Source organism: Hibiscus syriacus, unplaced genomic scaffold (assembly GCF_006381635.1).
Source record: "Hibiscus syriacus cultivar Baekdansim isolate YM2019G1 unplaced genomic scaffold, ASM638163v2 tig00112491_pilon, whole genome shotgun sequence".
Taxonomy (NCBI): domain Eukaryota; kingdom Viridiplantae; phylum Streptophyta; class Magnoliopsida; order Malvales; family Malvaceae; genus Hibiscus; species Hibiscus syriacus.
The window spans coordinates 1,811,867-1,838,176 of record NW_024063344.1 but is presented as its reverse complement, the minus strand read 5'-3'; the positions used below and the strand labels follow the sequence as shown (position 1 = coordinate 1,838,176).

At 32.8% G+C, this 26,310-nt stretch overlaps 1 pseudogene; it reads left to right on the top strand.

Moving 5' to 3' along the window:
* Positions 1 to 1,232: 1,232 nt before the first annotated feature.
* On the top strand, positions 1,233 to 22,726 carry LOC120180305 (annotated as a pseudogene).
* Positions 22,727 to 26,310: the final 3,584 nt, after the last annotated feature.

Here is a 26,310-nt window from a genome sequence, read left to right as displayed (position 1 = left end):
TTGCGAATTATCGATCGCATTGCGATTTAGTTGGTCATTTTGGCAAATCCAAAAATGGTTAAAATCGTATATTATAAGGCATTTTTGGTCACTGAGATTATTTTCTCTATTAATTAACGTTAATATTTGATGTGTTATGAATTTATAATTGTATGTTTTATCATAAATTTTTTAATCGCATGTTAAAAATGTTGTAAAATTAATTTTATTTAGTTTTGTCAATAATATTGAGTATGTGATCAAAAGTTACTAGTTGACACTTTCTCCGTCCTAAGTTATGTATTCAATACCCATTATGAGTAAAAAAAATCTCACTATATATGTATTGTTTAGAAAAAAACTTTTGTCTAATTTTAAAATATGTTATGAATTGATAATAACATAAAAATATATCAAATGTATAGAAGAAAAGCAAACAATATCGAACCACTATCAAATTACTATTAATAAAATTTAGGGCGGTGAGGAATCAACTTTAGATTTAAGTTTTAAAACAGGACATTTAATTCTCAAAATAAGGCAGCGGACCTCTCTAATAGCAGTTTCGGGACCCATCCGCCGGATTAATCGTTTAAAAAAAAGATCATGACTTGATAAAGCTACCATCCGTGATCACCAAGTGTTTGACAAATTGTGACTTTGGAATCGACCCATTTCGATACTTTAATCATTGGATTCAATTAAAAACTAGGCTTTTTTAAATCCATGGCAACCTCTATTTTTTTTGTAGAATAAACCCCAATGTGAAGAATTATACCTTTGGTTGATAGTAGTACTTTAGAAATGAACCTAGCTGGAATGCACCATGAGTTATGTAATGATATGCGTGGGGCCAAACACGACTCCGTTATTTGATAAGTATTTGTTAATGTTTTAGTTGAACCAAAGTTAGACAGTGTTAAATAATTTTATTTGATTGCAACAAGTAAAGAAAAGAGGGAATAGTAGTGGTGTTCATTAATCTCCTAGACCACTACTGAACATTGAATCTACTGAAGAGGCGGTGCCATGAACCAAAATACAAGGCACAATAAAGCCCTTCCCTTAATAAAGACGTCACACGAAGGAATAAAGAGTCTCGCCAGTTAGTTACTGTACACCTTTATTATGCCAAGGAGTCAACCCTACGCGGATCCATTTAAACCCAACATTTCCCTCTTTTTCACCAGCTGTCCCCTCCCTTCTCCTTACGCAACGCGTCCCACCTCCTTCCTATATATACTCACATCTCCCAAACCCAATTCACAGCATAAGCTCCAACTCAGTTATTACTGAAATTATCATGGCTCCCATCCCTTCCTTTTCACTTCTTTTTCTCCTCTTCTCTTTCGCTTTCCCTTCCTCTTCCTCGGCCACCACTCGGAAACTCTCAGCCGTTGAACAACAACCCATTCTTAAATACCATAATGGCGCCCTCCTTAAGGGTAATATGACTGTTAATCTCATCTGGTACGGTAAATTCTCATCTACGCAGCATTCCATAATCGTCGACTTCTTAAACTCACTCAGCTCCCTGAAGTCGGCATCGTCGTCCCCCTCAGTCTCCTCGTGGTGGAAAACGACTGGAAAATACAAGGGAGGTTCGAGCAGCGTCGTCGTTGGGAAACAAACTATTGATGAAAAGTACTCTTTTGGCAAGGCTCTTAAAACTTCCCAGCTCACGGCTTTGGCTTTGAAAGCTGGATATGGACACGGTAACGCGGTCAACGTTGTTTTGACTTCCGCTGACGTGGCTGTTGATGGTTTCTGCATGAGCAGGTGCGGGACGCATGGTTCGGTCCGGGTTAAGAAGAGCAGGTTCCCTTACGCTTGGGTGGGTAACTCGGTCAGTCAGTGCCCGGGTTACTGCGCCTGGCCGTTTCATCAACCCGTGTACGGGTCACAAACTCCTCCCCTGGTAGCTCCTAACGGAGATGTCGGGGTTGACGGTATGGTGATTAATTTGGCAACGGTTTTGGCGGGAACAGTGATAAACCCGTTCAAAAACGGTACTTTCAGGGGCCAGCGGAGGCGCCACTGGAGGCAGTGAGCGCGTGTACGGGGATATTTGGTAAAGGAGCGTACCCAGGTTATCCAGGAGAGGTTTTGGTGGACAAAACGACGGGGGCTAGTTATAACGCAGTTGGGGGTAATGGCCGTAAGTATTTGCTTCCAGCTATGTGGATCCCCAAACATCGACTTGCAAAACACTTTTGTGAAGCAACAAAACTGAAGGTTGCCATGCATGCATAATGTATTATGTATATGATGAGCTATGCTATTGTTCTGTATAAACCGTTTTGTAAAATATCCGCAATGAGCTTTTTATATTTGGATGATATTAACTGAAATAGATTTGTAAAATCTTTGTTATTTTTCTGGGCTAAGAAATCTGGGTCATTCATGGCTTAGAAAGACGCATGCACGTGCAATTTTCCACCCTAAATGCCCAACTAGCACTGTTTCAGAGTCATTGGCAACGATAACATTTTTTTTTCTCAAATTGCCTCTCTCGAGTCTCGACTCGCCGCCCCACCGAAGGCCATTTATTTTATCAAAGAAGAAGATTACCCAGCAGTGGTGGCTAGAGTTTTTGTCAAATATTTAGACTTAATGAGGAAGCTTCAGCTTGATCATTGCTTGGAACCTGCCGGTCTCATGGGGTGTGGGTTTAGATGACTAACATTTCTTGCCCTATATATTTGGGAGTTCCCAGTTGATTTATCATAAGTACATGAGGACAAAATCGATTCATAATGATGATATTTTGGAGAATTTTTCGAGCGAGTATATGTATCTTTCATGTATTAAGTTTATAAGGAAGGTGAAAAAGGGCCCATTTGCAGAGCATTCGCCTCTGTTCAATGATATAAGTGGAGTGCCTAACTGGAACAAGGTGAATAGGGGGTTGCTTAAGATGTATAAAGCTGAAGTGCTCGAAAAGGTTCCTATTATGCAGCATTTCCTCTTTGGATGGCTCATTAAGTGGTAAATTTTGCGTTGAACATTGTATGCAATTCGGTTTTGTTTAGTTCAGTCTCGGTCTTAAATTAAGCTACTTTGCATGAATTTTAGAGAAAAACAGATCCATTCTACAAATGTCTATGCAATTGGTTGATATAGAAAACAACTATTGAGCCATATTTAATGGCTGATGAAGAAATGGACCTGGTCAACCTTTTTTTGCATTTGAGAATTGAGATGCTTTCTTAATGCCATTCAAGGTGAATAACTCATCTTGGGGTTTCCTCGAATTCATATATGAAACAACCTTTTGAGCAGTATATGGGGAGGGATTATGAATATATGGTTGAGGGCTTTCAGGTGTATCTTTTAAAGCCACTCACGGTGGAGAATTCATCTTTCCCTGACACCTTTTTGGATGATCTGCATAATACATTTGAAGCAGATGTGGACCAACCACATTTAAATGAATCTTAGTGGACTCCATTTAACTGAGTTAACAAAGCTTTGGACCATTTTTCATGTGTGGTTGTGGTGTTTGCACTTAGTGGCTCAGATAAAATTCTAGCTCACCACTTCAATGACAAACTCTAGCATGCTGTGTAGGTGATGGTAGCTTGTTTTTAAGCTAAGGAGCTAACAGATTTTATTTTTGGCATGCCATTATTTTGCTATTAATTTATGTTATTGTTGGACTTTAACAAGATATCTTTTGATCTCTTTAACTTTTAACTAATCCTTTTGAATTTTCACAGTGAACAATCCTCGATGGAGACAAATGGTGAGCAACCAAGTCCTGGCACCCAATGAATTCATTTTGTGGTTTCCAATTTATGATATTGTGATAGGTAGAGTGTTCCTTCAACCCACTCCCCAATTCTTCTTATTGTTTCTTTTTGTTGATGATGTATTTCTTCTGATGAAAGGCTTTCAATTTTGGGTGGAGGAATTGAAAGGATTTTGGTAATCTTAAAGGACTTTTTTTTTTTCAAGTCACAGTCCAATTTGTAACCATTCGTGAGGGGAACTCTGTTTAGTGTTTATATAATGTGGAAAAAGGCAAATGCGAAATTCATTTTATGTTCGAGCGTATTTCTAAATTTGATTCTGTGTTTATTTTATTTTATAATTAAGATATTTTACTATGTCTATTAAATGGATATTTTCAATTAGAATAATAATTCACTTAAACTGATGTTTCTTTCGATACAATGTCTTTATTTCTGTTCTTACTTAAAAGTATAATATCTCACTAATTTATAATAATTTGAATATTTTTTATATTTAGAATTTAATTCTGCATTATGTGAAATTTTGTATTTCACACTTCAAGATTTTAATATAAATTTTTAAGTTTATTATTTACCATAAAATCCGGTCCTTATTTAAATATAATATCTAATTAATTTATAAATTTAAACATATAATATGTCATTAATTTATGAGTGGAATAAATTTGTTCAATTTAAATATTATATATAAATTATTGTTTTAATTTGAAATCCACGTCATAAAACCTAAACGTGTCAGCTTTCTAAACTATCAAACTCCATAGTGTAATGGAGATGTGTTACGTCAGAGGTCACCCAAATTCCAATGTAAGCTTGCATGGCGAGAGAGACTAAATGGTGCACCCAAATTCCAATGTAAGCTTGCATGGCGAGAGAGACTAAATGGTGCATGTGTTAACTGGGCGGTGGCAGATGTGGACTTGTCAGCTTCAACCAACTCCCTTATTCTCTTTCTATTACATCATTTTCATGTGGTATTGTATTAGGAAAGACAGGTTAATATACGGTTAATATACGGTAGTACCGGATACATTAAAATGAATTTAATAAATTCGGTTTAGCGGTACCTATTATGTTGACAACTAATAATGTTTTAGGTAGAAAATATGAAAAACTATTAAAAAATTTGGTAACCGGTAAACTTTGGTTATCGGTAAGTATCTATCCTTTTTATAAAAGTGTCCATACTTTTAACATATTAAGTAAATTTTACCGGTTTTGTCATAATGAATCTGGTTTTGTAATATTTTTACCTGTTATATTGTAAAGTATCTATCCTTTTTATAAAAGTGTTCATACTTATTTCACTGTGAAAATATATTTATTATTATCTTTGGTTAATATTGTTAAATTTAAATTCTAAATAATATTTTATAAAATATCAAAACAATCAAATAATTTTGTGTGTAAATGAAATTATTAAATTAATATTGTAGGTGGAAAGCATGAAACACTATTAACAAAATTGAAACATAAATTACATACTTTAAAAAAGTATATATCATTTTTATAAAAGTGTCCATACTTATTTCACTGTGGAAAACATATTTATTATTATATTTGGTTAATATTGTTAAATTTAAATTCTAAATAATATTTTATAAAATGTGTCGATCCAAATAAAAAATGTGTCGGTCCAAAACGATATAACAGGTAAAACTATGACAAAACCGGTATAGAAATGATAAAACCGGTAAAGCGCTACCGGATACATTTAAAGTGTCGGTACTTTAATATAAGGATCGACACTTTGTGAATTTAAAAGAGAAGCAGTTTTAAATCCTATAAAGTGTCGATACTTTTAAAAAATATATCGATCCACAACGATATAACAGGTAAAAATATGATAAAACCGGTATCAAAATGATAAAACCGGTAAAATGATACCAGATATATTGAAAGTGTCGATACTTTCGTAAGTACGTGTAATAAATTATCGACACTTTCAAAGAAATAGGTAATTATCCTTTCGAAAGTATCGACACCTGACATAAAAGTATCAACACTTTTGTATTTGTATCGATTAAATATAAATAACATATCCGATGAAAATATAAGCTAAATATCCTCTGAAAATAGATAGAACGGACGAGTTTTTGAAATCGAAGAGTAATTGTTGCTGTATTTCAGAAGGCGTTTCTAAAGCGAAGTTTGTTTGTTTGTTGCTGCAGTCAGTCGAATCGAAAAGTATGTTGTCGAAACCCTAATTTTTTATTATTACAGTAATCGCGATAGGGTTTTTATGTGTTGTTTGGGGTTTTGGAGTAAAGAAGCATTTGGGACCGATTGCACGTAGAAAGTGATATTCAAGGAAAATATAAATGTCGATACTTTTATTAAATATTATAGGTAGAAATGATATTATAGCTTGTATAAATGTGCCGACACTTTTGGTGTGGCCATTCAAATTCTTTTGAAGAAAACCATTTTACCACAAGAGTAGTTATCTATATTTGTATATTGAATAAAGTGTATGTAACAAAATAATTTGATTTGCGTAAACTGATATATGAAGGAAAAATGGAGTCAATGGGTTGGAAAATTGTTGGTGGAGCAGATGACTTTGAAATTGAGGCCGAGACTCGAAACAACCCAAGGGTGGATATATGTACTTCTAGTAAGTATCAATGTCTTTTTGTTATTATTATTGAAATGGTAATTGGATTAAGTATCGATAAACTTTAAATTGATTACAAATTTTAAATGTTGACAGTATGGTCGAATGCAAAAGGATGAAGGAAGATGGCACAGAGCGGTTCGGTATGTAAAATAAAATTGACATTGAGTAGTATTTAGTGTTAATGTATTGATTAAGAAACGTTTATGTTTATATTAGGTGACAAAAGATGTGAGGTCCAAATGGAATTCAATGAGTGATGCTGAAAAGGAACCTTACATCACACAGTCAAGGAATGATAGTAAAGAATACAAAGAACGGAGGAAAGCACATGAAAATAAGGTATTCATTAAACTTGTAAATACGTTGATACAAAATATATAAGAACTATAACATTATATATTGTTAAAAAATGTAGGAAGTGTCGACAAGATGCAACATTAAAATGGTGAATTTATTAATTAAACACCTTAAGGAGAAGGGTCAGTTGAATGTGCTGGGAGAAATAGGTTTTGGATCGTTGGTAGGAGTAAGGGATCGACCTATTCGGAGGGAATTGTGTCGATCCTTGATGGCGCAATTTGATGTCAGGCAATGTATTGCTAAATATGGTGATTTTTCATTTCCTCTCAGGATCCCATGTGCTGCAGCCGTATTGGGGTTAGAAAATGAAGGCAAAAATATTGTAGAAGTCTGTAAGAGTAAGGACTGGAAAGCACTTGCCTCCAAATATGGTTTGAAGCATAAGGTGACATATGCTGAAATTGAAGAGGAAAAAAAAGTGGATCTTACGTTGGGGATGAGCTGAAGGCCAGAGTTCTATTATACCTTGTCGGTATCTTCTTTGTCCAACGGGTAATACGTCAACGAACAAAGAACATATGAAGCTCATTTGTGATGAAGGCTTGAATGGTGAATTAATTGGGCTGAATATATCCATTCGAGATTGATTGAATCAATAATCACCTTTAAAAGGACAGCCAGAGATACCTCAAAGGGTGCATAGCAATCTTAGAGGTAAATGAGTTGAAGAACTTTTTTGTGTTTTATATAAAAATATAAATTTTATTATAAATGCAGGTTGCACTGTTCGATTTTTGGTCGGGCTGTGAGGCAGTGCCGGCTTATGAAAGAACCGGAGTGGCACGCATCCGTGTATGGGGGAAGGAAGGTGGTTAGAGTGATGGTAAAGTTGAAGTTGGATAGAGCGAAGAAGCAAGAAAGGGTAATAAATGTAATTAAATAATATTAAGAATATAATCAATGTCTTAATATTGTAATTTAATTTTGAAGGTTATTGGCAAGGATGTAGAGGGCAATGAGTTAGAGGAGAAGAAAGGAGGGGGTTGTATTGGGGGATGATGGTGAGTGGGACGATGGTGAGAGAAACGTAGTAACTTCGACATTTTGATGTCTGAATTGGCTGATATCAAAAAAATCCAATTTGAAATCATGCAAAGACAATCAATAGTCGAAGAGAAACTTGAGAGAGTCGAAGATACACTTGAGAGGCATAAGGGGTAGTGGAAGGAAAAATAGATGGAGTGGTGAAAGAAGTAGAGGTGTTGAGGGGTGAAGTGGTGAAAGAAGTTGGGGTGTTAAGGGTGATATTAAGATGGTGACGGTGAAAAATTGAGGGAGTGGTGAAGGAGGTTGTGGAATTGAGAAGTGAACTTACGGGGGTGAAGGGGGTGGTTGATAAATACTTGAATGAGATCAATTGAAGGGTGAAATAAATAGATGAAGAGCTATGTAGAAAAAAAAATACGATGAACTGAAAAATATGAAGAAGAAAAGAGGGAGGAAAGAAGAAGAGAGAAGAAGGAGGAGGAAGTCAATGTCATTTATACACGGAGAGTGTTTAGCAGCAGATTGGATTCGGAATGTCCTGCACCCCAGAAGAAGAAGCAGAATGTAAGTTGAATAAAAGAAAACTTAATTGATTTTTATTATGTTGTGATAAAAAAAATTTATGTAAAATTGTAGGTTGAAAAAGCGGATATTCCAAGCGGAATTGATGACATCGAAGCTGCAATTGTGATTATTTATGGAATAATGAGTTAGAATCGGAGTAGTGAATATTTATTTTGTGAGTGATATTAAATATTTCATGACATATTAATCCTAATGATTCATACAGATATTCTGTAATCTCAATGGGAAATCAATTCGCTACTGTATACGACGTTACAACGTTGAGCCTACGGAATGGGTTGGCGGTGTGGTAAGTAGAAAGTAGAAAATGTTAAAACTTATTGAATATGTTCTGATTGTGTAATTAATTTTGTTAGGTTATCGATTTGCTCGCCTGGACAATATGCTACGATTCTCAAAAGTCATCCGGAGGATTGGCTACCTTCCATACCTCTTAGCGGTGAGTTAAATAATAAATGTTGAAAAGTAGTGTTATAGACGGTAAATAATAATGTTTGTTGCGTAATTACAGCAACAGGCGTTGGATGCTAACAACAAAGAAAGTGTTGAGAGTATTTCTACCTTCTGGGGTCTCATATTGGATAACTATGTGAAATTCACCGACTGTGAGAAGGTAAAACACATACCAAATGCAAATGATGTTTTCGGATATAGAATGTTGAATTTGTCAAATTGGGTGTGAAATTTGTTGCAGATCATGATCACAATAAACTACCATAATTCACATTGGTATCTGTTGGTCTTGGATATGGTAGATCGTGTTGTAACAATATGATAGTATGTTACAATGAAGCAGCTAAATAGAGAGTGAAGGATGCTAAGAGATTGGTATGTATGTATGTATGAAAGGAAATTATGTAAATTATAATGCATAATTTTTGGGTGCATAACTTCTTCTATTTTAATGCAGATTAAAATATTAGATTCTTATAATAAGAAACGCATTTGGGTTGAATCATGTGGATCTCTAGGAAAGTATCCCTTGAAAAATTTCAAATTTGTGGAGCATAAGAAGAATAAGCAATTGAATGGGTATATGTTATCACAAATAGAAAGCTTAATTTATGCAGTATTCATCATAATTGACATGTGTGGTTTCAAATTTGTAACAGACATGATTGCGGCATGTATGTGATGTGGATGGAATCGATCGGTTCTACAGGGGCAACTGGTGATTTTTTTAAGTGGATAGAAAAATTCGTTTGTGGTAAAATTGTTAAAAGTCGTAGATTGAATGCTGTAGTTGACAATACTTAACGTTCTGACAATTTGAATATAGGTTATTGGAGACTGGGATCGATCGCGAATATTAAACGATCTCGTAAGCCACAATCAAAATGAACGAAGACAGGAGATAACAAAAGCTGCCATATTACATAAGAATACAAAATGATGCAATGAAGTAAATGTAGGGTTAATTTTGTATAAGATTTATAATTTTGTATACGATTTATATTTTTGTATGGAATATAATTATGAATGAGATGAGAAAAGTTAGCAGTATGTTGTTGTACATGTTTCTTATACACATTAAGGGTCATGTTGATACTTTGAAGTAAAAGGCAAATTTACAATATGGCCAACAGGGTGCAACCATAAAGTGTCGATCCATATAAAAAGTGTCGATCCCAAAAACATCGAAAACCAAAGTATAATGTAATATGTAATTTTTCAATCTAACCGGTATAAGTATACCGGTTTTATGAGAGAATATGTCTAAATAATGTGTAGACACTATTTAGTTTGTGTCGATATTTTTGTTCCAGAATGAATGAAAAACAGGGTGCAACCATAAAGTGTCGATCCATATAAAAAGTGTCGATCCCAAAAATCGAAAACCAAAAGTATAATGTAATATGTAATTTTTCAATCTAACCGGTACAAGTATACCGTTTTATGAGAGAATATGTCTAAATAATGTGTCGACACTATTTTAGTTTGTGTCGATATTTTTGTTCCAGAATGAATGGAAAACAGGGTGCAACATAAAGTGTCGATCCATATATAAAAAGTGTCGATCCCAAAAACATCGAAAACCAAAAGTATAATGTAATATGTAATTTTTCAATCTAACCGGTACAAGTATACCAGTTTTATGAGAGAATATGTCTAAATAATGTGTCGACACTATTTAGTTTGTGTCGATATTTTGTTCCAGAATGAATGGAAAACAGGGTGCAACCATAAAGTGTCGATCCATATATAAAAAGTGTCGATCCCAAAAATATCGAAAACCAAAAGTATAATGTAATATGTAATTTTTCAATCTAACCGGTACAAGTATACCGGTTTTATTAGAGAATATGTCTAAATAATGTTTGACACTATTTAGTTTGTGTCGATATTTTTGTTCCAGAATGAATGGAAAACAGGGTGCAATCATAAAGTGTCGATCCATATATAAAAAATGTCGATCCCAAAAACAAAACCAAAAGTATAATGTAATATGTAATTTTTCAATCTAACCGGTACAAGTATACCGGTTTATGAGAGAATATGTCTAAATAATGTGTCGACACTTTTTAGTTTGTGTCGAAACTAATTTAAATATCAAGTGTTTTTCCACCGTTCACTATATATAGTACTCTTAATCGAGAAACCCTAAACATAAAGACAAGCAGGCAGAAGATAACTCTTCCTCTTTCTTCTACCGTTATCATAAGTGACGATCAGATATTCAGGTAAATTTATCGATATTTTATGGGTTTGATTGATTTCTATATTGGAGTTTTTTCCTGAATGTGTTTGTGTTCCATTGTAATAGCATCCAACCAAATGGCTCCAAAACGTCAGCGTCAGAAGCGAGGTCTTTCTCAAAGCTCTTCTCAACCCAGTTCTTCTCAACCACAACCTCCTTCTGTAAGAAACGATTCTTCTGAGGAAATCAGGTCCTTCGAAACTCTGAACTTTAGATCCGATATGGAGAAACAAATATGGCAGACGAGTTTTAAAGTAAGGAAGATTCGTCCCGAACGTGTCATTGACCTGGGTTTCTTGTTTGATGATAAATATGCATTTAGTTTTAAATCCACATTTAATCTTGGGGTTGGCTTGAATTCCTTGGTGTAGAACCAATATATTATCCAACCTAGTTAGAGTCTTCTACAACAATGCTTCCTTACAGCACGAGCCTAATAAGACTAATATAATAGGAATTAATACACATGTCATGGGGAAGGATATATATATATATCTCCAGAAACTATTGCAGAGGGTTTAGGTGTATCGAATACAGGGGATTCAGATGAAAATGGTGTAGATCGGTCTACAATTAAACGGGTTGATAGAAATAGCCCAATTCACCTCGATGTAGAGTCGAGAGTGTTTCACAAAATGCTCACATGGTATATCCAGCCTAGTGGGGGAAAACATTCAACGCTTCGAGACAACGATTATTGGTGGATAGCAAAGTATAAATCCAAAACGGCTCCAAACATTGCAAAACTCATATTTAATACAATTGTATATGGTCACAAAGGGAGCAACAATTTCAACTACACTACCATATGGATGTGTCATCACCCATCTGTTGAAGAAGAAGGAAGTTGATTTTTCGCATGACGCCCCTGTTCGATTAACCCGCAAGATTGACATGGTATTTATTAAAAAAGCGGGATATGATTTTGTTGAAAAACTCGATTGGAAGCATGTCAAGGAGGTCGGATTAGATCAAGAGAGGGAGGAAATGGACCCCGTTGGCCATGAAAAAGAGCAACCAAGTGGAGACGCAATGATGGAAGAAGCTCCAGTTGCAGAGGATGTCACAATTAAGACCGTGATGGAATACATGGTCAATTTTCGGGAGCATATTGATTCCCTTGTGAGTGGAATGCAATCCGATATTTCATCATTGTAACGTGAAGTCTCCATGTTGCGTAACGAATTACGTCAACGACATCAAACGAGTTAGGTAATTCATTATCTATGTTTCTTAACATTTACACGTTCTGAACTTTATTTTATTTTCTTTTAACAGATGTGGACAACCAAGCAGTCGCAGAAGATGAAGCTGACGATGAAGATGACGATGATGATGTCGATGAAGCTGACGATGAAGATGATGACGATGATGATGATGATGATGAAGATGATGATCCAAACAAGTATATCGTGTCTGCAACGCCGCCTTCAAGAAAACTTTTAATTTTTGATCTCAATGGTGTCCTTGCCTACATCCCAAGACTGCCTGCATGTTTTAATTCTATTCTTTTGTATCCATTATTTTAACATATAAGCGTAGAACTTTAATCTCATTTTCTTCATGTTGTAGATGTTGTCCTCAGAAGAGGATTATTTGAATTTATGCAATTTTGTGTCGATAATTTTGTTGTTGCCCTTTGGTCTTCAAAGATGAGGTTAGAACATGTTTGAAGCAATTGAATTACTGTAGTCAAAATCGTTAATATACATTTGAATGTTAACATTCAAACTTGATTACAATCTCAGGCATAACGTCGACCGTGTACTTGAGAAACTACCTGTATTTTCCGAGCATTTTCTATTCGTGTAGGTAAGATGAATGTCATTACAGTTTGCTGACTTTTCGTTGTCTATGATTCCTACATATTTATGTTCGATTGTTTGTGAACAGGATCAAAAAAATGCAAAACATATGATTCTGTTACCTACTGTAAAGATCTCAATGATGTTTGGAACGCGTGTCCAGATTTTAACGAGCTAAATACACTTTTGGTCGATGATTCAGCGGAAAAAATGATTTATAATCCGGTAAGTTGCATTTATGCAATATGTTTTTTCCAGTTGAACAGGTGTTCAGACATTGATTATTTTAACAACTTATGTGTTTATATAGAAATACAATTACATATGTCCACATACCTTTGACGCTGCTTCCCATTCGAACGACAATGCTCTAGGTATGACACAAATTTATTCATGCTTATGCGAATTTAGTTTATTGTTAGTAAAATTGCACCTCATTAGTTTGATAATTGAAATTATTTATGTATGTCCTCAGAAAAAGGCGGAAACATACGAGAGTATTTGGAAATTTGTTGAAGGCCTCTAATGTTCCGGACTTCGTTAGAAATAACCCTTTTCATCGGATTAATTTTGTTTGTCGGTACATTATTTGAACATTCTTGTGTATTTTATTTTGGTGTGATTATATTGTGTGTATATTTTCATTAATTATTCCATATTTGCTTCTATGTGTCATATACATTTGAGGATTGTTGAAATATCAATACTAATGTATTTTACATATGCTTGCAAATGTATCGAAACACATGACTATAGCATTGTTTTCGATGATATCCACAACAAAGTGTCGATTTAAAAAGTGTCGACTGAAAATGTAATAGACAATTTTGTAATATAACCGGTATAAATATACCGGTTTACTTATAAAATAGGTAAATATAAGCGCTACCTATTACATAACTTACATATTATTAAATTAAAAACAATAAACATATATTACATATTTATTATTATCTTTGGTTAATGTTGTTAAATTTAAATTCTAAATATTATTTTATAAAATATCAAAACAATCAAATAATTTTTTGTGTAAATTAAATTATTAAATTAATATTGTAGGTGGAAAACATGATTTATTAAAAAAATTGAAACATAAATTACATAACTTTTAAAAAAAGTATCGATCCTTTTTATAAAAAGTATGGACACTTTCAATATAATAGGTAAAAATATGATGTAATAGGTAGCGCTTATAAAATGTAATAGGTATCGTTTATATAATGTAATAGGTAGTGGTTATATTGTAAATTATCTATCCTTTTTATAAAAGTGTCTATACTTTTTTCACTGTGGAAAATATTAATTTAAGGTTATCTTTTGAGTGAGTTTTAAGATATTAATTTAGTAATTATAGGCGTTTAATGATTTATTTTTTACGTTACGATATATATTATTATTAAATTAAAAATTCTTAATATTATTTTATAAAATATCAAAATAATCAAATAATTTTTTGTGCAAATGAAATTATTAAATTAATATTGTAGGTGGAAAACATGAAACATACTTAAAAAAAATTGAAACATAAATTACATATCTTTAAAAAAAGTATCGATCATTTTTATAAAAAGTATGGACACTTTCAACATATTATAATAAAATAGGTAAATTTGCAATGCTATCGGTATAAATATACCAGTTTTATGCGCGAATAGGTCTACAACCTATATCGACAATTTTTAATATTGTGTCGGTACTTTATGTCCAGATTGGAAGAAAAATGTGTCGATACATTGTCAAAAAGTGTCGACATTTACACATCGGAACCCATAATTATAATGTAATAGATAATTTTGTAATATAACCGGTATAAATATACCGGTTTTATGCGCGAATAGGTCTACAACCTATATCGACACTTTTTAATATTGTGTCGGTACTTTATGTCCAGATTGGAAGAAAAATGTGTCGATACGATTTAAAAAAGTGTCGACATTTACACATCGAAACCCAGATTTATAATGTAATAGATAATTTTGTAATATAACCGGTATAAGTATACCGGTTTTATGAGCGAATAGGTCTACAACCTATATCGACATTTTCTAATATTGTGTCGGTACTTTATGTCCAGATTGGAAGAAAAATGTGTCGATACCATTTAAAAAAGTGTCGGTAATTTTAAGTAACGCGGTTTTTCTTCCTTCATTCAAAATATTTATATGTACATACAATAGGAGTCATGTTGATACTTACGATATATTATATGGAGATCGTTGCCATTCCATTCCGTCTTCGAAAAAATCAGTTGATGTAGGCTGTGTGCTTGTACTCAAACTGAGCTTGACTTGAGGACATGTTAGTTTGTTATGTCCCTCACCGTTGCAGTACCCACATCGCCTAATTTCTTCTCGACCTTGTTCTTCGCATTTCTTTTCGCTTGCGTTGTTTTCGTTGAGGGTCACGAACATTGTTTACTACAATGCTCTGGTTGACTGAATGATTCAAACCAAACGAGTTTTCTAATTCTTCTATTAGTTTTTTCATCTCATCTCTTGCGGTTTTGAAAGACTCGTTTGTCTTTGATGCAATGTAGCATAACCTACTTGACGTTGAACGTAGAGCAGCGAACCTTGCCATTTGCATCACTTCTGGAGACACATTCAAATCAACATAGCTGGGTGCAGAAGCCTTCGCATCATTAGTCCACCTACTTTGAATCAAAGTCCCGGGCAAATATGTGTAGTCCAATTGCTTCAAAATGTGAAGTTGATGGTGACACGGAAGTCCAACGGTCTCGAATTTTTTACAGGAGCAAATTATAGTTTTCGTACGAGAATCAAAACTAATTTCAAATTTCCTATTTTTTCTGCGTACTTTGACAAAATATAATGTTGACATTCATCTGATAAGGACTTAATCTCTGCCTCAATCCGGTACAATGTCTCCCGTATAAGTTCATCTTGGAATACACGAAAAGATTCACGGGTAAAAATCGCAGCGGCATGGCTTTCAAGGTCGACCAGTTTTGTGATCTGGAAGGGCTTCGTATGGGAACTTAAGTAATCCGCTTTCAACTCGTTCATACGCATTCTACTAATTCCATCTTCAATTGCACGAACAACATCTAAATATGTCTTCTTGTGTTTCAGTGCAATAGCTAGTGAAGCATTCATAGACTCGCACCTTTGTGTTGAGCGATATTGGCAAAGAAATGACCGGTTAGATATGCTTGTGCCCATAAGTGTCGTGTATTTCCCTTCTCAATCACCCATGGATGCTTTTGGACGTTGAATTCTGAAACAACCGAACGCCATTGAATATCAAATTACTTGGTTGTCCACCAGGAAGCCATGCATTTTGAGAATGCTGCTGTAAACTTTGGGTCACCAATGTTAGCTTGTGCATTGTGAGAAAGATGCCAAGAACATAATCTGTGCTTAGCATAAGGGATAACAGATTTGATAGCCCTCTGCATTGCCCTATCCCCATCAGTTACAACGGAAATAGGTGATTTATTCATCATGGTTTCTAAAACATTCTGTAGCACCCACTCGAAAGATTGAGACGTCTCGTCAGCGATTATGGCAGTGGCAAACACAATTATGTTATGGTGATGATTGACACCAACAATAGGCATAATTGGTCGACCATACAAATTATCTTTGTACGTTGTGTTGAACGCAATTACATCACCGAAGCATGTGTAATCCGATCTCGATGTAGAATCCGACCAAATAAGATTATACAATGCCCCCGATTCGTCTACCGAGTATGTCATAAAAAACTCGGGATCATCATGTTTCTTAAAATCAAAGTAGGCAATAAGCGCATTCACATCCCCATCGACGATTTCCTTTGCTTTACCTCTTTGAAGTGCATTGTAGAGGTCTTTATGTGTAAATCTAACATTATGATAGCCCCCTGCCTGCTGCGTTAAATAGTTCATTACTTGTGACGTGCCAACACCGACCTCTTTCAATGTTGTTGCCTCATCGATATCAGCCTTACTTACAGCTCTATTAGAACGCATAAATGGTGTCATAGCAGGTGTGCACAATGCATGATTATGTTTCTGATCAGACTTACTTATAACCCACTGATCGTTTGTATTTGTTGCTGTAACTACGACTCTAACCTTACATCCTATTCTTGTGACTGGCGTATGAGCACGTTGACGATCAACAGTATTGACTTTTGATACTCGAAACCCTTCTTTGGAACAATAAAATTCTTGTGTCTTCACATTCCCTTCCACGTCAAGCCGTGTTGTTCCCTTACGTGCACTAAACCCATGTTCCCGTGCGAATCCCTTGTAAAAGTGCCAAGCTTGATCACGCGAACAGAAGAGCTGACCAACCAATCTGTCAGATTCATCAACATTATGTACTTCATGGCATTCCTCGGTTGGCTTAACATTGTCTACATTAGTATTATCCATGGCAAAAATTTTGTTGTGCAAGTTCAGTGCTCCATGAGTTGATGGAGATGTAAGCAAAGGTTCATTTGAACATGTTTCAGTCGTGCTGCTTTGGCATTGGTAGTGGTAGTTAAAGGGTGGGTACAACATTAAATTCGCAGTACATATTTAGGTATGTACAATAACTACAAGTATATATTATCATTAAATTTAGGTATGTACAATAACTACATATTTAGGTATGTTTGTTAACTACATATCTAGGTATATACATCTTTTGAGTGAGTTTTAAGATATTAATTTAGTAATTATAGGCGTCTAATGATTTATTTTTTACGTTACGATATATATTATTATTAAATTAAAAATTCTAAATAATATTTTATAAAATATCAAAACAATCAAATAATTTTTTGTGCAAATGAAATTATTAAATTAATATTGTAGGTGGAAAACATGAAACACTATTAAAAAAAATTGAAACATAAATTACATAACTTTAAAAGAAATATCGATCCTTTTTATAAAAAGTATGGACACTTTCAATATATAGGTAAAATATGATGTAATATGTAGCGCTTATATAATGTAATAGGTATCGTTTATATAATGTAATAGGTAGTGGTTATATTGTAAAGTATCTATCCTTTTTATAAAAGTGTCCATACTTTTTTCACTGTGGAAAACATTAATTTAAGGTTATCTTTTGAGTGAGTTTTAAGATATTAATTTAGTAATTATAGGTGTCTAATGATTTATTTTTACGTTACGATATATATTATTATTAAATTAAAAATTCTAAATATTATTTTATAAAATATCAAAACAATCAAATAATTTTTTGTGCAAATGAAATTATTAAATCAAATAATTCAAATTGAAAATTAAACAACAAATCAATTAAACATTGTTGTGGGTACATTATTTGAACATTGTTATGAGTACATTATTTGGAAAAATAATGTTCTGGACTTTGTTAGAAATAACTCTTTTTCATTGGATTAATTTCGTTTTTGTGGGTACATTATTTGAACATTGTTATATATAAATTTGTTGTGTATGTATGTTTTGGTTTGATTATATTGTATGTATATTTTCATTCAGTTGAGATGGGTTATGTATAACAAAACAATCTATCTCTTCCATGCGAGTACTTTATTCCAACCATCTGACAAGTGTGACAACTCCATCAACTCACAACTCAGCTTTGAACTCAATCAATATTGTCTTTTAGCTTGATGGTTCATAAAGCATGTTACTTGAACAGTATGAATCAATTATGCAATTTTCATGTTCAATTTAACACTGCATTTCAAATTCATTACATATGTAATTGGAGTTTGAATTTCAATTTGAATTTCAATTTGAGTTTGAATTTCAATATATATTTCGGTTCCACTATAAATATTAGCCCAAGCCATTATGCATGTTATCATTGATTATTCCTAATTTCCATTGTTTTTTTCAACGTTTAAACGCGAGGGAAATCCGACCATGTATTTTTTGCTCAACTTTAAAGCGTCAGAAACTTTTCGGGCGTATGATCTGGGTGGTATCCAAGAAATGTAACAAATAGCAACTAAAATCATAAGTCCGAAATGCTTCTGAGTACCACCCAAATCATAAGTCCGAAATACTTCTGATGCTCATCAAAGTCCAAAGCTCATATGGTGCCAAGCAAAAGGAAATCCAAATCCAAATCTCATATGATGCCAAGCAAAAGGAAATCAAAATCTACAACTTGAGTTTGAACATTGATATGATATGTTCAGTTGTTATCATGTTGGGATTTTCTCGTTTTTGATTGCTTGGATAGTTGTTCTCTTGCTTCTTCAAGTGTCTTTAGCTTGTAATTTATAGCTTGGAATGTGTTTGATGTTGTATATATTATTATTAAATTAAAAACAATAAACATATATATTACATATTATTATTATCTTTGGTTAATGTTGTTAAATTTAAATTCTAAATATTATTTTATAAAATATCAAAACAATCAAATAATTTTTTGTGCAAATGAAATTATTAAATTAATATTGTAGGTGGAAAACATGAAACACTGTTAAAAAAATTGAAACATAAATTACATAACTTTAAAAGAAGTATCGATCCTTTTTATAAAAAGTATGGACATTTCAATATAATAGGTAAAAATATGATGTAATATGTAGCGCTTATATAATGTAATAGGTATCGTTTATATAATGTAATAGGTAGTGGTTATATTGTAAAGTATCTATCCTTTTTATAAAAGTGTCCATACTTTTTTCACTGTGGAAAACATTAATTTAAGGTTATCTTTTGAGTGAGTTTTAAGATATTAATTTAGTAATTATAGGTGTCTAATGATTTATTTTTTTACGTTACGATATATATTATTATTAAATTAAAAATTCTAAATATTATTTTATAAAATATCAAAACAATCAAATAATTTTTTGTGCAAATGAAATTATTAAATTAATATTGTAGGTGGAAAACATGAAACACTATTAAAAAAAATTGAAACATAAATTACATAACTTTAAAAGAAGTATCGATCCTTTTTATAAAAAGTATGGACACTTTCAATATAATATAATGTAATAGGTAAATTTGCAATGATATCGGTATAAATATACCAGTTTACTTATAAAATATGTAAATATAAGCGCTACCTATTACATTATATAAGCGCTGCCTATTACATTATATAAGCGCTACCTAGTATGTTATTGTACTTTATAATATTTCCGGTTAAATAATATAACATAACCGGTCTAAATTTTAACCGATCACTTGTTTAATCAGTCACACCATATATTAACCGTTTTTTAGACGCCGCACCGCAGAACTACCCTTTTCATGTAACAAAATGAATTCATCAACTGTAAGAGTATTATTTTACCCTTTTCTTTTATGCTATTTTTTCATGGATCCAAGAACACATCACCCTTCAAATTCACCTTCAAACGAGATGTACAGTGCTTTGAAAGATTTGTCAAAGAAAAGTCTTAATAAAAAGTGAGATTTCGAAACCAATTAGCATTGGAACCAGAAGCTTTGAAAATCCATAGCCATTAGCCAATTGGTCAGTCAACGATAAGGCTTAAACAAAACAACCATTCTAATTTGTCAAGAAACCATTTACGGTCTTTTCCCTCTCAAACCCGTTAACTCTCCCACTGGTGTTGGTTTTCCCACCCTTCCCCAATCGCTTTTCTTCCTTCAAACGCACGCAAAATAATCTAATGTGCTTTCAGCCTTCAGTCATTTTCAAATATTTTACCTTTCACTTTCAGTTCAAAAAGACGTAAATACATGGCATGAAACCAATGCCTTTATTATTCCAAATCTGTCATTAACAAACCCATTCCCCCCCCCCAGTAAAAGCTACCCTCCTTCCCTCATTTCTTCTGTAACTTAAGACTGTATATTTTTATATATATCCTCTGTTTTTAACCACTTATGTTTTTCTTTTTTGCACTTCCTGTAACTCCTTTATTTTACCCTTGGTTTCTCCCTTCATCTTCTTTGATGGGTTGCATTTGATGCCCTTGGTTAGGTGGGTAGATAGACTTGTTTTGTTGTTTTCTTTACTTTTTTTTTCTCTTCAGGGGTTACTTTTCTCTTTTAACCCGGCATTTCAGGCTGATAAGTGGGATTCTTTCGCATAATCTAAATTGCAACAAAAGTGAAGTGAGGTAACCCATCTTAGATTTTTCTTCTTTCTTTCGATTTAATGGTTCTGAATTCGTAATTGTCTGTCATGTTCATGCTGTTTTTCGAGTACTAAAATGAAAGCTCACCGTTTCTGAGTTGTTTCTTCTAGATCCCAAGTCCAAAGATTTAATTTTTTTTTCAGTTCCTTGTACTCTGCTTTTAGATCCTATTCCTAACCCCTTCAGAAAAGTTGTTATTGTACTTAGTTTGATTGCTCCTTTCTTTAACATGTGACATGAATTTTTGCATCAAGTTTACTTTGTTTTTTCTGAACTTTTGTATCCATAAATTGGTTTCATTGTTGTCTTCTATTATACAATAATCACCTCTTTCCTTGCGCGGTGGGTGCAGTATTATACTCTCAATTACACTTCTTTTTCTTCTCTTAAAGATATAACTTTTTTCCCCTCAGAGTAGATAAAGTTGCTTGTATTACCTTATTTCATATGCTAATTTGCCACCATATATACACTCTCTTTGCCATTGGTTGTGTAAAGTGATTCTTCTTTGTGTTGCGTTTGTTCCTTCAAATGAGGGTGGCTTAAGCTTATCCAATCTTTAATAAAGTCTCTGCATCAAATTCATTTTCTCTATTTGTTTTTTCTTTTAGTTACTAAAGTTGCTTATTGTGTTTCCCTTTTGCCCACCATTTCCTGAATGAAGAACAGATGGAAGAGCAAAGCGACTTTCGAAACTGGGGAGAACTAATTCCCGATGCACTTGGGATGATCTTCAGCAATCTGACCCTACAAGAGGTTCTAACAGTCATTCCCAGTGTCTGCAAATCCTGGAGAAAGGCTATCAAAGGTCCCTATTGTTGGCAAGAGATTGACATTGAAGAGTGGAGCAATCGATGTCAGCCTGACCATCTCGATCGGATGCTTCGAATGCTCATCACCCGAAGCACCGGATCTCTCCGCAAGTTGTGTGTTTCGGGCCTCCACAATGATTCCGTTTTCTCCTTCATCACAGAGAAGTAAGTACATGATAAGATTCTCAATGAGACAATTGTAATGTATCAAGGAAAATAGGATTGCATTTTCCTTTTCCTATAAGTGATACTGAATTTACTTTTGGTCGTCGCTTTTGGCAAGTGCTGGTGCCCTTCAGGCTTTGCGACTGCGAAGAAGCGAAATGAGCAATTCAATAGTTGAACGAACTGCTGGGAGGCTGTCCACAATCACTGTTTTAGATTTGAGCTACTGTGGTAAAATCGGTGCCGGTGCTTTAGAGGCCATTGGGAAGCATTGTAAACTGCTTGTCACCCTGTGCCGCAACATGCACCCACTGGATGCAGCAGGCAAGCTCTCGCAGGATGATGAGGCGAATGCCATAGCTGCTTCAATGCCTAGGCTCAAGCGCCTTGAGATGGCATACCATCATATCAGCACAGGGAGTGTTATGAACATCTTTTCTGGCTGTCCCCAGCTTGAATTTTTGGATTTAAGAGGTTGCTGGGATGTTAAACTCGATAATCAGTTTGTGAAGGAAAAGTTCCCGAAATTGAAGGTCCTGGGACCCTTTGTCATGGACTACTATGAGATGGATGAATGGGATGATGATAGCTCAGACTACTCCGATAATTCTGAGTATTTGGGTTGGGAGTTCGAAATGGATGACTACGATGATTATGACATCTACGACGGCATGTGGCATGACGAGGGGAGATTCGAGGAACTTGAGCTAAGATTCTACGAAGGGAATGGTGAAGAAGCAGGAATGTTGGGTTGGCCTCCATCTCCATAGGTTCTATCATTTGCTGTCATGCTTAGTTCAATACATAAAATGCTTCTAAGTATGAAATCATGTGTTTCTTCTATCAAAATGTATCTTATGTTTCAATGTGAACTTAGTTGTATCGTTTTAATTTCCCTACTCATCTAAACAAAATAAAAATAAAAAAAAGGAATGCATTTGTGTGATATATAGTACATGGACAACAGCACAAGAGAGGTGGGTACCTAATCCAAATAAGTTAGAATTTGTATAGGACGGAAATATGATTTTATGTCGTGAATTTATAATAATATTTTGAAGAGATGAACTTATTAAATTTTAAAAGACGAAAATAATTTATCGATTAAAATATTTATTTTTAAAAAAAACATATAAAAAAAAAATAAAAATTTAAGGAATCACTGAATTTGTCACTTAAGTGGGTGAGAGGAGACATTGATGAAATATCTTTCCTCTCACGATGTTAAGGTGGAAAGAGGATTGCCCCACTTTGGATGTTTGACTGCCTCCCACTTCACAAGCAATACCAATCACATTTGAAATGGGCCGCCCGGCTCGTCATTTTCAGTTATGCTTTTTGTGCGGTTCTCTTCTCGCTCGGTCCCCTGGCCCCCAACTAATTACAAGTTTGGGTTGCCCCATCATCCTACTTATTGTGTAGTGGAGTCGAGTTATTACATTGAGAATCTCTACCTCAGCTCCAATTTAAATTCAAATTTGTTCCAGCATCTTTTTTTAATTTGAATTAGTAAATATGTAGAGACTATATATGTATGCGTATAGAAAATATTTATTTAGATTCATTTGGACTTATTATCACCTCAAATAAGATATTGAATCATCTAAAACTCATTTTGATTTGTATTAAATTCTAGGTCAATCTGGATTAAACCTGATATTTTACCCAGTACAACGACCAAAGTGTAATCTTTTACTAGTTTTGCATTATTATTATTGTCTATTTATAATTAATCTAATTTTGAAACTTAAAAAGTCTTTGTACATAAATAAACTTTTACTGTCAATAATAATTATTTATTTGCATAGTTATATCATGCTTGTGGAACCTAAAAATGCGTTCCTTCCCCTACAATCTAAGGCATGAGAAGATCTCACAGTAGATATGAGGTTAACGATGGATGCATTCCGCTCGATACGTCTTCGAAAATGATCTTTGGTTCATTCCATAACCTACCTATGCACTCTCATGGCTGGTCATACTATGTGCATGGAATTTTCGAGCAATTTGATGAATCATTATATCTTTATGTGATTTTTCATAAGTGATCACATTAAACACTGGTCAAATATAGAGAAAATCAAATGGCCGATCAATGTGGCTATCCTGTATGAGCAAACAATGCCACGTGCTACATCAACATTATGTTATCTAGTAGCGAGTATTAACATTGAGTGACTGATTTGTTATAAATCGATAATATCAATGACCAAATCGTTACTTTTGAAACATCAGTGGAGAAAAGAGTAATTTACTCAAACATCAATGACCATATACTTTAATTTGATTACTTTATTATATAGAATTCACAGGACTCTTCAAAATGTGTCATATAATATATATTAAATTTAAAAAATTATTAAAAATCTTTTAAAAAAATTTAAAATTTATTATTTTAAAATATTTATTTAAATGATAATAATTTTTTATTTTAATATAATATATACAACGTGTTTTTATAATGAAAAAAGAATATGAATAACGTACATTACGGTTGAAAAAATTAAAAAAATAAAATAAATTTAAACATTTATATGCTAAAGTGATAATGAAATATAAGTCTAAAGATTAAAATATCATTTAATTTGAAAACGTACTATAAAAACAGGTCAATGTATTGGATGTTGAAGAAATATGGAATAAAATTGGACGAGTTCGTATGTTAAAATCATAGGTTTATAATCTTATTTAAATAATATTTTATATTATAATCCTACTTCAAATTTTAAGTTTATCTTGTGTTGACTTGATTTGATTTAAATTTTAATATTTATATCGATCAATACAATAATGTATTTTCAAAATTATTTGAAAAGTAAGGTTTTGTTTTTTTGAAAAATAATATATTGGAGATACGAAGTACACACATGTTATATGAGATATCAAAATGTTTCACCCAGAAAATCTATCAAATTATTCGACATTAAAACAAGTAATAAATGGTTAGATAGGACATCCACATTTTCTGAAAGCAATTAACCAACATTGAGATCAGAAACTATGGGATTGTCCATCAACTTGATTGAGTTGCAAAACGACATATGTGACACGTGTTAGGGCTTTGAACGTTTAACAATGGCCCCCCTGCCCCAATATTAAATAACCCACCAGATCTCCATTGTTGTATCTTATACAACCATATGTTATTATTTCACATAAAAAATGTGTTCCAGACATTAACGTGACTTGTCTACAACTCATACCTATTCCATTTACAATAATAAAATTTATTTATATTAATAAACATCTATTTTCATATCATTTGATATAGATAAAAACCTCATTGATTGATTTAAGTAAAAAATATTATTCTTTTTAAAATTTTGAATTTGAATAGATACGTATATTTGTGTGTACGTTGTCAATAATTAAAATATTTTTTAACATATATTATATTATAATTACCTCAAACTATTAAAAATTACAAATAAAACACCTAGTATGTTGGAATAATATTTTTTTGTAATTAAAAATGATGAACTAAACCTCAACATGTATCTCATATAACTACTTTTTTAGGGTAAATAACTCAAATGACCAATTAATTATTGGATTCATGTCTATATGACCACCACACTTTCAATTTTTGTCAATAAGATCACAAAACTATTGAATTGGTTTCATTCAAGCCACCTTCCATTAACATTTAAAAAAAACAGTGTTGGCATGATAATTAATAAAATTGACATAATTATACATTTAATCCTTCATGATTACATATTCTATCAATTTATTCTTAATTTTAATTTAATTCAAAAAATTAACTCTCCAAATCTAAAGATACCACGTGCCAATAGATTATTGTGACACATTTCACTTGTAAAGTGTATCACCCCTGGTTGATTTTTTTAATTAATTTTAATATTTTTAAATGAATAAATTTTCTCACCAATTAGATGGTGAGAAGGGAAAACAAATAAGATGAACTTTTTGCTACTCGGGGGAATTGAATCAAGGACCTCAAGTGAAGCTAGGAACACCTCTAACACTAGGGTAAACCCAACATTTACTAATTTGTAAAAATTTATTTATTTTGTTTTAAATTATGACATAAAAAAAGGAAATAATAAACATTTAATAAATAAACTATATTATATATATATATATATATATATATATATATATATATATATATAAGTACAGTTAATGCAAGGTTTTAAAATAGAAATGAATCTTGTATTTTTAAATTAATTTTTCTTTATATAATTATTTTTAAACAATTTTATATTAAAAATTCATATAAATAATTCAAAATTACAAAAATAAATTAAATCATAAACTAAATCTATAATCATTTAAAAATATTGTGGAAAAACAAAAAAATTATTTAATATAAAATTATTAAACTCATTTTTATTTTTAAACCATTTATTAACTATAATTTAATACATATATATATATATTATGAAATATAATTTATTTATTAGATTTTTCTTATTTTCTTTTATGTGATAAGTTAAAACAAGATAAATAAATAAAAATT